This window comes from Bos indicus x Bos taurus, chromosome 9 (genome assembly GCF_003369695.1).
Source record: "Bos indicus x Bos taurus breed Angus x Brahman F1 hybrid chromosome 9, Bos_hybrid_MaternalHap_v2.0, whole genome shotgun sequence".
In the NCBI taxonomy this organism is placed as follows: domain Eukaryota; kingdom Metazoa; phylum Chordata; class Mammalia; order Artiodactyla; family Bovidae; genus Bos; species Bos indicus x Bos taurus.
The window spans coordinates 91338133-91351865 of NC_040084.1; the positions used below are offsets into that span (position 1 = coordinate 91338133).

The 13733-nt window shown below is 40.0% G+C and overlaps 1 protein-coding gene across 3 annotated transcripts in view; it reads right to left on the bottom strand.

Moving 5' to 3' along the window:
- IPCEF1 (interaction protein for cytohesin exchange factors 1) overlaps positions 1 to 13733 on the bottom strand; it is a 167811-nt gene that overhangs the window by 113687 nt on the left and 40391 nt on the right. For all 3 annotated transcript variants that reach the window (XM_027551900.1, XM_027551901.1, XM_027551899.1), the window contains one exon: positions 5917 to 5960. The gene's annotated coding sequence lies outside the window, so the exon portion shown is untranslated. The remainder of the gene's footprint in view (positions 1 to 5916; positions 5961 to 13733) is intronic.

The window sequence follows — 13733 nt, forward strand, 5'->3', positions numbered from 1 at the left end:
ATTAATAAAACACAAAGCTAATTCTTTAAACAAAAATTAGTAAAGTAGAAATTCAACAAGACTGATAAGGGGGGAAAATGAGATGCACATAAAAGCTTCTGAGTTATAGCTCTTAACCTACCTATTATTCAGCCCGAAATTGTTAACATCAAAAAATGTCATTCAAATGCAGAAAAATAGTTAAGAAAAAAATCTAATATAGAGATATTACCCAATTATCCATCTTATAATCTGCTTTCCTGAAAGAAATAAAATATTCTTTGCCAAAGTCTAACATTTTTTCATACACTGATCAGTGGGAGTAAAAATATAATTGAAAATGAAATAAATTATTCATAAAATCAGAGAAAATTATTTTCCCTATAATTTTTTTCAGGCAAAATTGCTTAACATTTAAAAACTAATTATATCATGTAAAATTCTAAATCAAGCAAATTGGAAAATTACCATCTGGTTTCAGATCTGCTGCTTTATTCCACCTATTAATCTCAGGCCCTTTAAATACAGGCCCTCATTTCTCAAATCCTTCACTAGAAGGATCTTTTATTGACTATTTACTAATTTTTGTCTAACCAGCATCTTTTACTTCAAGAATTGCCTCTTTCCCTTCGGTGTGGCTCTGTTAATCATGTGGCTCCACATTCCCACACAGGAGCAAGTATATGGCTTAGGTTGGCCAACCATTCATTCATTCAGCAAATAGGTACTGGCTGATCATATGCCAGGCAGTCTAACAGACTGAAGATACAATATTGAACACAACAGATAAAACCTCCTGCCCTCAAGGGATCTACAAACATGGGAGCAGACAAACAACAAGATAAGTAAGTAAAACAAATGGTATATCAGGTGGACATAAACAGGGAAAAATAAAATAGTAGAGAGTATCATAGAGGGTTGTGATTTTTAAATAGATGGATAGAAATGGACTCACTAAATAGTTGACATTTGGGTAAAGACTTGAAAGACATCAAGAAACAGCCAATGGCTACTCAAGGGTGAAGCAGCCCGGGTTTAGGGAACGGTCAACACAGCAGCCCCAGATTGGGATTGGGTGTGTGTCTGGCCTGTTGAGGCATAACAAGGAGTCCAGCAGTGTAGGCTGAGTAAGCAATGGAAGGAGGGTGCAGAAGATGAGGTCAGAAGGGTCATGGGAGGTCAGAGCATGCAGGTCTTGGTGGTCATTTTTTTTTTTTTTGCATTAGGAATTATCATTTTTATTTTAAATTCAAAAAGAAATTTGAATTGAGAATTATGTGTATTATATAAATTACATAAATCTAGTAGGTGTGAGAACTGGGTCTGAACTAAGGTCATATATAGTGACAAAGACCAACTGATTCTCCTTTGTTAGCATCACTGATAGAAATTTATCTCTTTTCCATTCTCATTACTTCAAAGTGTAGTTCAGCCCATCATCACCTGGCCTGGACCACTTTAGTTGATTCCCCCTATCTTGGTTCCTATGCTTCCATTTCATCTTCAATCCTGCTACAGATAAACCTTTCTATGATCTGATCATGTCACTTATCAATTAGAAACCCTTCCAAGGCCTCTCATCAACTCTATGACAGGGTACAAATCTGTCCATGTGGCCCTCCATGATCTGCATCCCTCATCTCTCTTGTATCATCTTTTAGATCTTGGTGGTCTTTCGAGTGATGGATCTTGGTGGTCTTTCGAGTGATGGTTGAAGACTCTAGCTTTCCTTGAAATGAAACAGGCAAGTTTTGCAGGGTTTTGATCTGACAAACACATTAGCAGCTCTGGCTCTAACACTGAGAGAGACTGAAGGGAGAGAGAATATAAACTGAGGAACTAGTTAAAAGTTCCCTGAGGTCATCCCAAGAAGATGTGAGAATGTCTTGAGCCCAAGCAGAAGCAGTAGAGGTGGTAAGAAGTAGATGGACCAAAACACTTAACTTCTTTGACATAATGACAAATTCAGAAAGGAGTACATGAACCAACTCAGGCTACTCAGGAAATTCTTCCTGGAGTATTAGGATAAGATTTGTCCTTTTTTCCCTGGGATTTTAGTCATAATACAACACGAACCTGGAGTTAACAGTGGCCATACCTGGGAAACCAAAACAGTGGGAAGCAGAACACAAAGAAGGGAAAAAAATCTTCCACTGCCACAAAATGCTGAATCAGATATATTTCCAAAGATGTGCACTTGAACCTTGTTGTTTAGTTGCTAAGCTGTGTCTGATTCTTTGCAACCCTATGGACTCTAGACAATCAGGCTCCTCTGTCCATGGGCTTTCCCAGGCAGGAATACTGGAGTGGGTTGCATTTCCTTCACCAGGGGATCATTCCAACCCAGGGATCAGACCTGCATCTCCTGCACTGGCAGGCGGATTCTTTACCATTGAACCACCTGGGACATGTCTTATGAAATTTCAGAATTCCTAAGAGATACAGAAAATTCTTAAAAGTTTATAGACAAGATAAAAAGATATTATCTACACAGAAACAAAATAAGAATGGCATCAGTTTTCTCATATGCAACATGGAATGTCAAAGATATTGGAGCTTTGCCTTGAAAGTTCTAAATGAAAATAAATTTTCTCCATAAAATTCAATACCTAGTCAAACACGCAATCAATCATGAGGTCAAAATACCTTCTCAGACATGTTTATTCCCCACGTACCCTATATAAAAGTATTGCTTGGTAAAACACTCTAATAAAGTGAAAAGGAGAAAACCATGACATTAAGATTCAGGGAAAGCTGAACAATGGGGAAAAATTATGAAAGACAATCTATTAAAACTGTTCTTAGTTTCATATTCCTTGCTTGATATCCCATGAATTGATTTTGCAATCAAACCTCTGTGTTTAGAGTTACATTTAATTTCAAGTAATGATGGTTTTATTTAGAAGAAATAATAGATATTATTAATAATACAAATAGAGTCTATAGACATCTAAACACTCGAGGGCCATTTTTTTCCATTGTCAATTATATCTATATCATCCCTAATTCCTTGTCAGTAATACTTGCTTTATTTTTCCCAACCTAAAGTCAGCAAGTAAAAAAACAGGAAACTAATTTTAAAAGATTAAAATTGCTCACCAAAGGAAAGCATATTAAAATATAAAGAATTAGAGAGGTGACACGGAGAAGGCAATGGCAACCCACTCCAGTACTCTTGCCTGGCAAATCCCATGGACGGAGGAGCCTGGTGGGCTGCAGTCCATGGGGTCACTAGGCGTCCGACACGACTGAGCAACTTCACTTTCACTTTTCACTTTCATGCATTGGAGAAGGCAATGGCAACCCACTCCAGTGTTCTTGCCTAGATAATCCCAGGGACAGGGGAGCTTGGTGGGCTGCCATCTCTGGGGTCACACAGAGTTGGACATGACTGAAGCAACTTAGCAGAGAGGTGACAGAGTTAGAAAGTTGTTTCATATATGTGCCAAGTACAAGGATTTCCAGCAAAATTCATCAAAGAAGAAATGACTGGTGCTCACTGTAACTGGTTTTCCTCTCCCCTCTGGGCCTGCAAGAAGACTTCCAGCCCCATGTGGTGACGAGTGGCCATATGCCTAGTTCTGGCCAATAGTGGAGGTGATGTGGAACACCTCCTGTCTAGAGACGAGTGTGAGTCCTCCACGTGCTCTCTTCTGCTGTCACGGCAAACCCTGCAGCCACCTGCTGCCATGGTGATGCCACAAGGGGTGGAGCTTCATCAGCTGCATCCCTGAGGGACTGTGTGGAGCAGAGGAGCCCTCCCCTTCTCGTGTCAACTAATATTGACTATATAGTGTAAATAAGAAACTGAAGTTTCTTGTGTAAAGCCACTGAGCCTTCAGAGTTAATCTGCTACCATGGCACAGCCTAGCGTGGCCTGATAAGGGTTATTTTGCCTTTATAATCATTAACAAAAGACTTTTCTAATTTACTTAAGTTAGGTGTAAATTTTTCTCTTGTAAAGTAAACTGACATACCTAAGGTAGTCAATCCCTTTTTTGAACACATTAGTAGAAGGTGTTTGATTAGCAAAGACATTGACATTTCTACTGAGGACCATAAACTCAGAGAAAAACGTCTGAAATAGGAACTGTTTTGCTTCCTGAGTAAGCTTATTTCTCTCCTCCCCCTTTTCCTCACTCCCTACAAACAATAAATACAGAACATTTTCTGGGAAAATGGTCCATTAATTTGTGCAAGTAACCTCAAAAGATTTCAAAATATTCAGTGAATACCTATCAGTTTTAGAATCGGATTCTGTCCCTTAGAAAGCTACGTTCATATTTTGAACCAAAATTTAAGAAAGCACAAATATCATTAGCCAGTTAAAATAACAGCCCCAATGTTAACCTGCCGTCCCAATAATTTGAAGAAGTTGCAGATTCTGTTTCAAAGGATATGTAAGTAATTTCTCAGCTAGCCACCCTCTTTGTAATTTAGTCCTTACCCCTGTTCACACTGGCATGCATGCATGCACACTATGTTGCTTGGGTTGTGCCCAACTCTTTGTGACCATATGGACTGTAACCCTCCAGGTTCCTCTGTCCATGGGATTCTTCAAGCCAGAATACTGGAGTGGATTTCCATGCCCTCCTCCAGGGTCAAAATGGTATATTTTGTGCAAAAGAATTACAAGTCTTCGGGAAGAAAGAAACATATGTGGTAACTACTCCTTCACTGCCAGAACAGATTTTAACATAGAGTCTATTTTAAAATAAGTCAAGAAATCCTTGGAGTCTAAGTTGTTTTTCCATTAGAAGTCTGAGACTTGGCCCTACATATTTCTGTTCTGGAAAAACTCTATTGACATTCTGAGTCACCTGGAAACATAAATTAACATTGAGTAGGTCTTAGAACATAATATTCATAGGCACAGCAAAAAAAAAAAAAAAAAAGAACAAAAAAAATACATCTGTGTTCAAAATATATTCACACAAAACTTCACAATATTGACTGCCCAGCAAGAATATGTCAAAATAATTAGAAAAGCATTCTGTACTTAAAAACTCTGTGAAGACTACTGGTGGGAAAGTAAAAGGATACAGTTGCTGTGGAAAACAATACAGTGGAGCCTTAAAAAATTAAAAATAGGATTACCATACGATTCATCAATTTGACTTCCGGGTATGTAGTCACAAGAATTGAAAGCAGAATCTCAAAGAAATATTTGTACATCCATGTTTATAATAGCATTATCCACAATAGCTCAAAACATGGATGCAACCAATAAACAGATGAATGGATAAGCAAAATACACACAATGGAATATTATTTGGTCTTAAAAAGGAAGGAAATTCTGCAAAATGCTACAACATAAATGAACCCTGAGGACGTTATGTTACGAGAAATAAGCCAGTTACAAAAAGACAAACACTGTATGATTCCACTTATATGAAATACTTAGAGTAATCAAAACCATGAGCCAGGAAGTATTGTTATACTCGTGGGAGGGGCTGGTGGGAAGGGAAAGGGAAGCGTTATTGCTTAAGGGGCATAAAGTTTCAGCTCTACAAGATGAAAAGGGCTATGGGAAATGGTGGTAATTTATATGTGGACATCTATTTCTTATAAAATAGATTCTTCACATAATTACAGTTTTATGGTATTCGATAGTTATGGTACGTTCCTGACCACTAAAGGGATCAAACAAGATAATTCCATAAATAAACTGCTTTGCTAAACAGTTCTCTTACTGAAAAGTAATCACTATCAAAAATCCATTTTCAGGTCCTCCGGAAAATCCAGAGGACCAAATACAACTGGTTATTTATTAATTCTATTAGCTTCTGTCTGCATTAATCCTACCATAGGAATAAATATACCTAGGCTATTACAATTTGGTTCACAAATTAGAATAACAAAGTGGAGTACAGGCTGCTCAAGTCACAAATATCACTAAGAGAAAGAATTAGTTCTGAAGAGTTCTCAATTACATACCAAAAAGCTATGAGGGTCCTTGTTCCAGTTCCGTTGACTCAGATCTGTACAAGAAAAAGTCAAGAAAGTGGTCATCAGATTTCTGCCAGGACGACTGCATGGGAGGAGGTCAAAGTCCTACCACATCAACCCCAAGAAAAGGCAGCAAAGTAGCAACTTTCTAATCACAAGGACCACAACCATAGCTTCCTTTTCTATGTCTGTGAGATTATTTCTGGTTTGTAAGTAAGTTTATTTGTATTATATTTTATATTTCACATATAAGTAATATCTAGTCCATCACTACATTAAAAAGTCCTCTATTTTCATATCAAAAACGACCAGACATCCTTTTTTCCTCTTCTACGGGCTGCACTGCACATTGCTCACACTTTGTGGCCTAAATTTCTAGTTTTGTTATTTTAAACTGCAAGGTAATGTAATGTTATGTTTTATCTAAATATTTTCCGAGTGCAATGATTTGAAATTATAACAGCTCACCAGAAGCGATATAAAAGTAGATGAATGTTAGCTGTACCAAATGCCAAGTCACTGGCTTCTGTTCACGTTTGTATTTAGAGCACCTAGCAGTGAACCAGCCATATTTCTCCCCACAACAAGACTCATGTCACTTCCTTCTGCTTTTCAAAGCAGAGAAAACAGCACTGTTTCAGCTGTGGTAATCAGCATTTGTACAAGAACTTCTTAGAATTGATATATTAAACTGGTTATAAAATTTTTCTTTCTACTCTTGGACCTCACAATCCTGGTATTGTTTGGTTGAAGGCCAACTCAAGAAAAGTTGGGGTATCAGTGCATGTAACTTGCTCAGAGCCAGAAGAATGAATCTCTAAGTAGACATTCCAGCCAGAAAGAACACAAACAGGTTTTCCCATCAAGAGCACTCATGGGCGTAAAAGCCAGACAAGTTTTATAGTAATACTGAAATTTTAAAAGTAATACCACCCATGTCTAGGTAAATGTGACTGCAGATGCTTATCTGGGTGGTATTTGGACTCAGATGTACTGACGAAATCACTTTGAGTTTAGGAAGATCTTAAAGAAATTGGGTGCTATTTTCCACTGGTTAAAACCACTTCACCACCTCCAGAAAGCCTCACACTGAGAGGACAGATTAAGATCCATTTACTCTTCCACCCAGGCACAATTTCTCTGACACTCAATGCTTTGAATATCTCATTTCAAAAGAAAAGAGTAATTTCAAATGCCTGAATAATGAGTGCGATACTTCACCCTTATCCAGTGCTCAGTGTCATAAGGAAGCAGAGACAGAATCCTGAAAATACCCAAAGAAGGAACAAAATTCTCCTTTCAGCTTCCACAGAATGCTGCAAATGTAGCATCATTTTCTTTCTGAGTTGGCATATCATTCACCCCCTCCAAGAAAAACCTATATCTTAGCCTTAGGAAAAGCATTATTCTTATCCTTCATTTGAATTCATTATGTAGGTCAAATACAGTAAAGAAAGCTGCATTTGAAGACCATGCCTTGAATGTATAAATTACAGCCAGACAGAAAGAGTGGATGAAAAATGTCTCAGCAGTGAAGTCTTTAATAGAACATGTACCATTCATTTTCCCCCCACCAATTCTCAACAGACTCCCATTGTCTTCAAACAACAATAAGAGAAGCTGTCTGCAGTTAATTTAATCATTGTCATTTCCTAAGAAATAAGGACTGATGTCTATTGAAAATTATTCCAATTATGTCTTTGAAAATGAGTTCAAAACTGTTCAAATGACTGCTTTCAATACTATATTAACCTCTACCAAATGTTATTAGTTATTCTCACAATCTTCTTAGAGCAAAAAGAAAATGACATTAGTGCCTAACATTTTTATTCAGTAAAAATTCAAACTGGAGATGCCACAATCATTTAAAAAAATTTTGCTCCAATTTGATCTACTTAAGGATTAATCTAACCCTTTTCTATGACATCCCAAGAAGTAATTTCTCTGATTAAAAACAAAAACATGGCCAAAATCCATTTTATTGTACCAAATAAAATCAATGCTGTGCAATCACTTGAAAATAAGTAGAAGATAAGCAGAGAGAAGGCATCTCACAAAAAGAACGAAACAACAATGAAAATCACAGTGTCCATGTGTGCTGAGTCGCTTCAGTCGTGTCCGACTCTTTGCAACCCTATAGGCTGTAGCCAGTCAGGCTCCTCTGTCCATGGATTCTCCAGGCAAGAATACTAGAGTGGGTTGCCATGCCCTCCTCCAGGGGATCTTCCCGATCCAGGGATCAAACCCATATCTCTTACATTTCCTGCATTGGCAGGCAGGTTCTTTACCACTAGCACTGCCTGGGAAGCCCAAAAATCATAATAGCCCACGTTTATTAAGCCCTGATTATTATTTCATTTGTGTTTATGCTAGGTGCTGTACGTGCATTCATCATGTAGTTTTCACAACAACTCTGTAAAGTTGATGCTGTTTTTATTCCCATTTTACAAATGAAGATGAATGTCCTGAAATATGCAGCTCTGGCTGGCTGGCATCCACTACTCTGTAGACAGCTGCCACCCCAATTCTCACAGGTGGCTCCCTGTGCTACCCTGAATCCCTAACAAACCCCCAACATGTCTGTTTTTAATCAGTACTTTGATGAGGGCTCTCCACACAGACACACACTTTCAGTTGACTGTATTTCTCTCTCCAGAACCCAGATACCCTGGAAGAGGGATTGTGTGAGGAGGTGTAGAGAACAGGGAGGATCCAGGTCAGTGACCTCTGCATCCACAACCCCACCTCCTCTCATGAGGCCAAACTTCCCTCATCTCAGCTATTTCCAGGCACCCAGGGCTCTCTCTCCCTAAAGCTCCATTACACTCCTTAGAAATGCTCATGAATACAGATTCATTTGTGTCCACTTCCTGCACCTAGAAAAACTCACCTTCTGTACCTCTCCCTTGGACTGCAAGGAGATCCAACCAATCCATTCTGAAGGAGATCAGCCCTGAGATTTCTTTGGAAGGAATGATGCTAAAGCTGAAACTCCAGTACTTTGGCCACCTCATGCGAAGAGTTGACTCATTGGAAAAGACTCTGATGCTGGGAGGGATTGGGGGCAAGAGGAGAAGGGGACGACAGAGGATGAGATGGCTGGATGGCATCACTGACTCTATGGACGTGGGTCTCAGTGAACTCCGGGAGTTGGTGATGGACAGGGAGGCCTGGCGTGCTGTGATTCATGGGGTCGCAAAGAGTCAGACACAACTGAGCGACTGATCTGATCTGATCTGATCTGTACCTCTCCCTGACCAAAGTATGTATTCCATATAAAATGCTGGCTTGTGAATATCAGCATCAGTGGTTTAGAGGGAAGACAAAGGAACGTTAAAGTAGGAGAGGCTGTGGGCTTGCTCTAGTCCAGCTGCTTTTGGAAGCTTTCTGTCCATCATTCGAGTCTGCCATGTCTAAACCAAAATTGCAGATAAGTTCAGCCCTTCTTTCCCAGGGCTCTTGGACCCCGTGCACTGCACCTGGACACGCCTCTGAGTCCTTTCTGAAGCTGCTCAGCTGTTCACCAGATGCTGTCTGCCAGCCAGGAGTGACCCTGCTATGACATGCACAAGTACATTAGCAGTTGGTTGGCTGCAGCATAACTTTGCCACGTGTGTTGGCCAACTCTCATCCTGACGTGGTTGAAGAGACTGTGTTCCATGAAGGAAGTAAAGTTCATGACTTTCAGACTTTTCTGGGCTTTGATATGCTGTGCACTCAGGGTACACTTGATGAGAATGAAAGGAAGCACAGGGAGAAAGAAAAGAAAGGGGAAGAGAGCGATTTGGACAGTGAGTTATTGTAGGTCTTGGACCAGCCAGAGGGCAGCAGGGGGCCAGGCATGAGAGGTGAGGGAAAGAAGCTGCCACAGAAGAGGATTTAAAGAAGACAGACAAACACGAAACACAAAAGTCACTTCTCAGCTTTACCATTCCCTATTCTGCTCCTCCCAGAGGCTGAAATCACACCTTTTACCTGTGTCCGCCCTCCCTTAAGTTCCAACATGCATGCGTGCATGCTAAGTCGCTTCAGTTGCGTCCGACTCTGTATGACCCTATGGACTGTAGCCCACCAGGCTCCTCTGTCCATGGGATTCTCCAGGCAAGAATACTAGAGTAGCTGGCCATGCCCTTCTCCAGGGGATCTTCCCAACCCAAGGATTGAACCCCATCTTTTACATCTCCTGCATTGGCAGGCAGTTTCTTTACCACTAACGCCAAAGTTCCAACACACACCCTAGAAACTCACATGAGCACAAATTCACTTATGTCAACTTCCTGACCTAGGAAGACTCCCCTTCTGTACCTCTCCCTGAACACAACGGATATTCTACATTAAATGCTGGTTCATGAATGTCAGCATCAGTGGTTTACAGTAATGATGAAGGAACATTAAAGTAGGAGAGGCTATCAGGACCTTCCCACCTACACCCTCCCCCACTCACCTCCTGATGGTGGGACTGAGGGTGGATGAATGAGATGCAAATGCTAAATGCAGGTTATACAAGAAGCTTTCCCCTTCTCTTTCCTGTTGGTCTAAAGTCACTACATTTCTAATTGCTTGGCCCTTCTTGCAAGAGTAGGCTCCTGATTCACCACCCCTACCAGCAGCATGGACTTCCCCAGTGGCTCAGCCCTAAAGAATCTACCTGCAATGGTGAGAGGGGAAGATTCCCTGGAGGAGGGCATGACAAATCATTCCAGTATTCTCGCCTGGAGAATCCCATGGACAGAGAAACCTGGTGGGCTACAGTTCATAGGGTCACACAGAGTCAGACGCGACTGAAATGACTAGGCGTGCATGCCTACCCAAGAGCATGGGCTTCCCCGGTGGCTCAGTGGTAAAGAACCCACCTGCCAATGCAGTAGATGAGGATTCCATCCCTGGTCAGGAAGATCCCCTGGAGAAAGAAATAGCAACCCATTTTTTTCAGTATTTCTGCCTGGGAAATCCCATGGACAGAGAAGCCTGGTGGGCTACAGTCTCGGGGTCTCAAAAGAGTCGGACCACAACCTAGTGACTAAACAACAACAACCACGAGCATATTTTTAAACCTGAAATTGATGGGCACGTCTGACATGATGCCTATTATTGAGTGTTCGAAGGAACAAAGTGTCTTCAGGACCTTTGTCCACCATGTCCTTGTTCCAAGATGGCTCTGCCAATAAGCACAGCATCAATTCCACTTTTTATGTTTTTTATAGTAAAATATATATATTTACATTGTTTTAAATTTAAAATGCAAAAGAAAAGCATTAACAAAAGAAAACAAAAATCATCCATGAGCCCAACTCCAGAGATAACCCACTCTTAACTTGTTGTGTATTCCTGTTCCATTTTCTTCTATTCATTTGGAAAATTTGGACTGTAACAAGGGATATTCTATACATACAGCTTTGTGTCTACAAAGCCACAACTCAGAGCTCTGTGCAAATGGGGATTAGAGCTAATATTTGAGCTACTTGACAAGTCACATTTAGATCCTTTAATCATAGCAGAGGCCCTGACATTCCACTAACTTTATCAGGCATGTATGAGATTTTGGACGGCACCCTAATGAGCCGTAATGCTCTGAAGAGCATTCTTTTCTTATCTTGGTTTTTGAGCAGGAGGTCCTAGGGTGCAGAACAATGTAAAAGTCCACATGGACATTTTCAACATTTGAAACCAGCACATAAAGCACAGAAGTGCTTTTGAGAACAAGACCAATAACTTATAAGGTTCAATGATTGGTGCCATATCAAATATTCATTGTTTAATATTTCTGTGTTCTTTGAAGGGGAAAGCTACATAATGACAGAAAGCAAAGATTGTTTCTCTCAAAATTCACTGAAAAACATCGATTCAGGATCAACTGGTTCTGTGTTAGAGAACTATGGAAAATATAGAAAAATTTTCTTAGAAAAAACGTTGAGGACATATTAGAAAACATAGGATGATGATATTTCACATACACACCACTTTGATTTAACAATCTCTTAAACTGTCCCCCAAATGTCTTTTTAGAATTGGTTTGTTCTAATTGTTATTAGAACACCTTAATAACAAACTAAATTTAGGCCAACAGCTTAACTCTAACTTCCCAAACATTTCATGAGTTATTATAGTCAATTATATCATCTCCAATAAAGGAGACATTTTAATTTGTTCATACAAGAAACTGACTGTACCAACTGAAAACTGTATCAACTGAAAAAAAAAAAAGAAAATGATGCAAGCCCAAAGAAAGCAAAGGAAATGGAGAGCAACCTTTCTGTAAAGAGTAAAGAACATCTCTTCTCCTTTCAATAGAAAATGAGTAATTCCTATTAAGGTTAACCAACATCATCAGGAGGAGAAAAATTTTCCTCTTCTTTCTGTCTTGGCTGTCTTGAGCCTGAACCCTAAGGATACTTATTAGAAGGTTCTATGGAGGTGTTACAAAAATGGCCACAGCCATATATCGGCAGCCCTTGGAGTAGGCGGAGAGCTGTTCACTGTTTAGTTCAGAATCATGTCTGACTCTTTGTGATCCTATGGACTGTATGTAGACTGCCAGGTCCATGGGATTTCTCAGGCAAGAATACTGGAGCAAGTAGCCATTTCCTTCTCCAGAGGATCTTCCTGACCCAGAGATTGAACCTGCGTTTCATGCACTGCAGGGTGAATTCTTTACCCCTGAGCCGCCTGGGAGAGAGAAGAGCAAAAAACTCTCACGAGGTTGAGCTGCGACTTACGAGTTCAGAGAGCAGGCATACAGAGAGGGATATACTTGTTTTGTTGTTGCTGGAATATATATGTTGCTTGCACTCTCTTTGTACAATTAGGTTCCCGCCAGCTGTTCAGTGTGGTAATAACTTCCAGTAATACTCTATTTTCCACTGGCCGACTCACCTGGCACAGTCAAAGGATGGCTCAGGACCAGAGATCATATCATAGTGTAAATAGGTCTCTCTGTGTCTATGACAAGTGAAGGGAAACAGGGTTTCAAATAAACCTGAAGCAAGTTCGGGGAAAATCCTTCCAAATTTTAAAGCTCACGGTCGAACAAAACAGGAGAGAGAAACCCTAAAATTTTACATTATCAGCAATAAGCTGTGAAGCCCAAAAGAAGTTTTTTTTTTTTTGAACAATCAGTAAAAATGAAAACAATTCCAATCAGCTTATGCCAGACAGACTGGATTATCTTTCTATGCTATCTAGAGAAAAATGACTCTAAGATCACTATCGTGTGACGAGGCCACCAAAGAACACACACCTAAACATGTAGGGGCAAAGTATTTCAGAGATCTGTCAGGCAGTTAGTTTTTAAATGACCTTAATTTTCTGACTAATGTGCTGTTTCTGGTATTTTGTCAGCTTTTTAAAATGTGAAATTTATTGTCATTTCTAACATGTTTTTTCAATACCGAGTTTCTTAGAGCTTTTTCTTTGTAAGTCTGTATTATATTTGTACCTTGTTTAGCTCCAGTTTCTCACATTACAGCCTGGTCTCAGTTGAGCAATGGTAATGATGGGGGGAAGGGGGTGAAGAGGGAGTTGAGGATTATGTCCATGTTTGGGGCGTCCTCTCCTGGGACCATGAAATGGTGGTAGCTGGAGATTTGTGATGTTCCCCAAGGAACTTGAGAATCTTGGGCACAAGACTTGGGTCTGGCTAACACAGACATCCCTCCAACTTTGAAATATTAGCATTGTATTTTGTTAAATGTGCCTGCAGCTTTCCTGTTCTCCAAGTTATTGAAGCATTTGTTTAATCTGCTGCATGGAATAACTGCATTCCTATGCTTGCCAAGAGCATTAAATCCAACTGGCTGGTTCTCAAT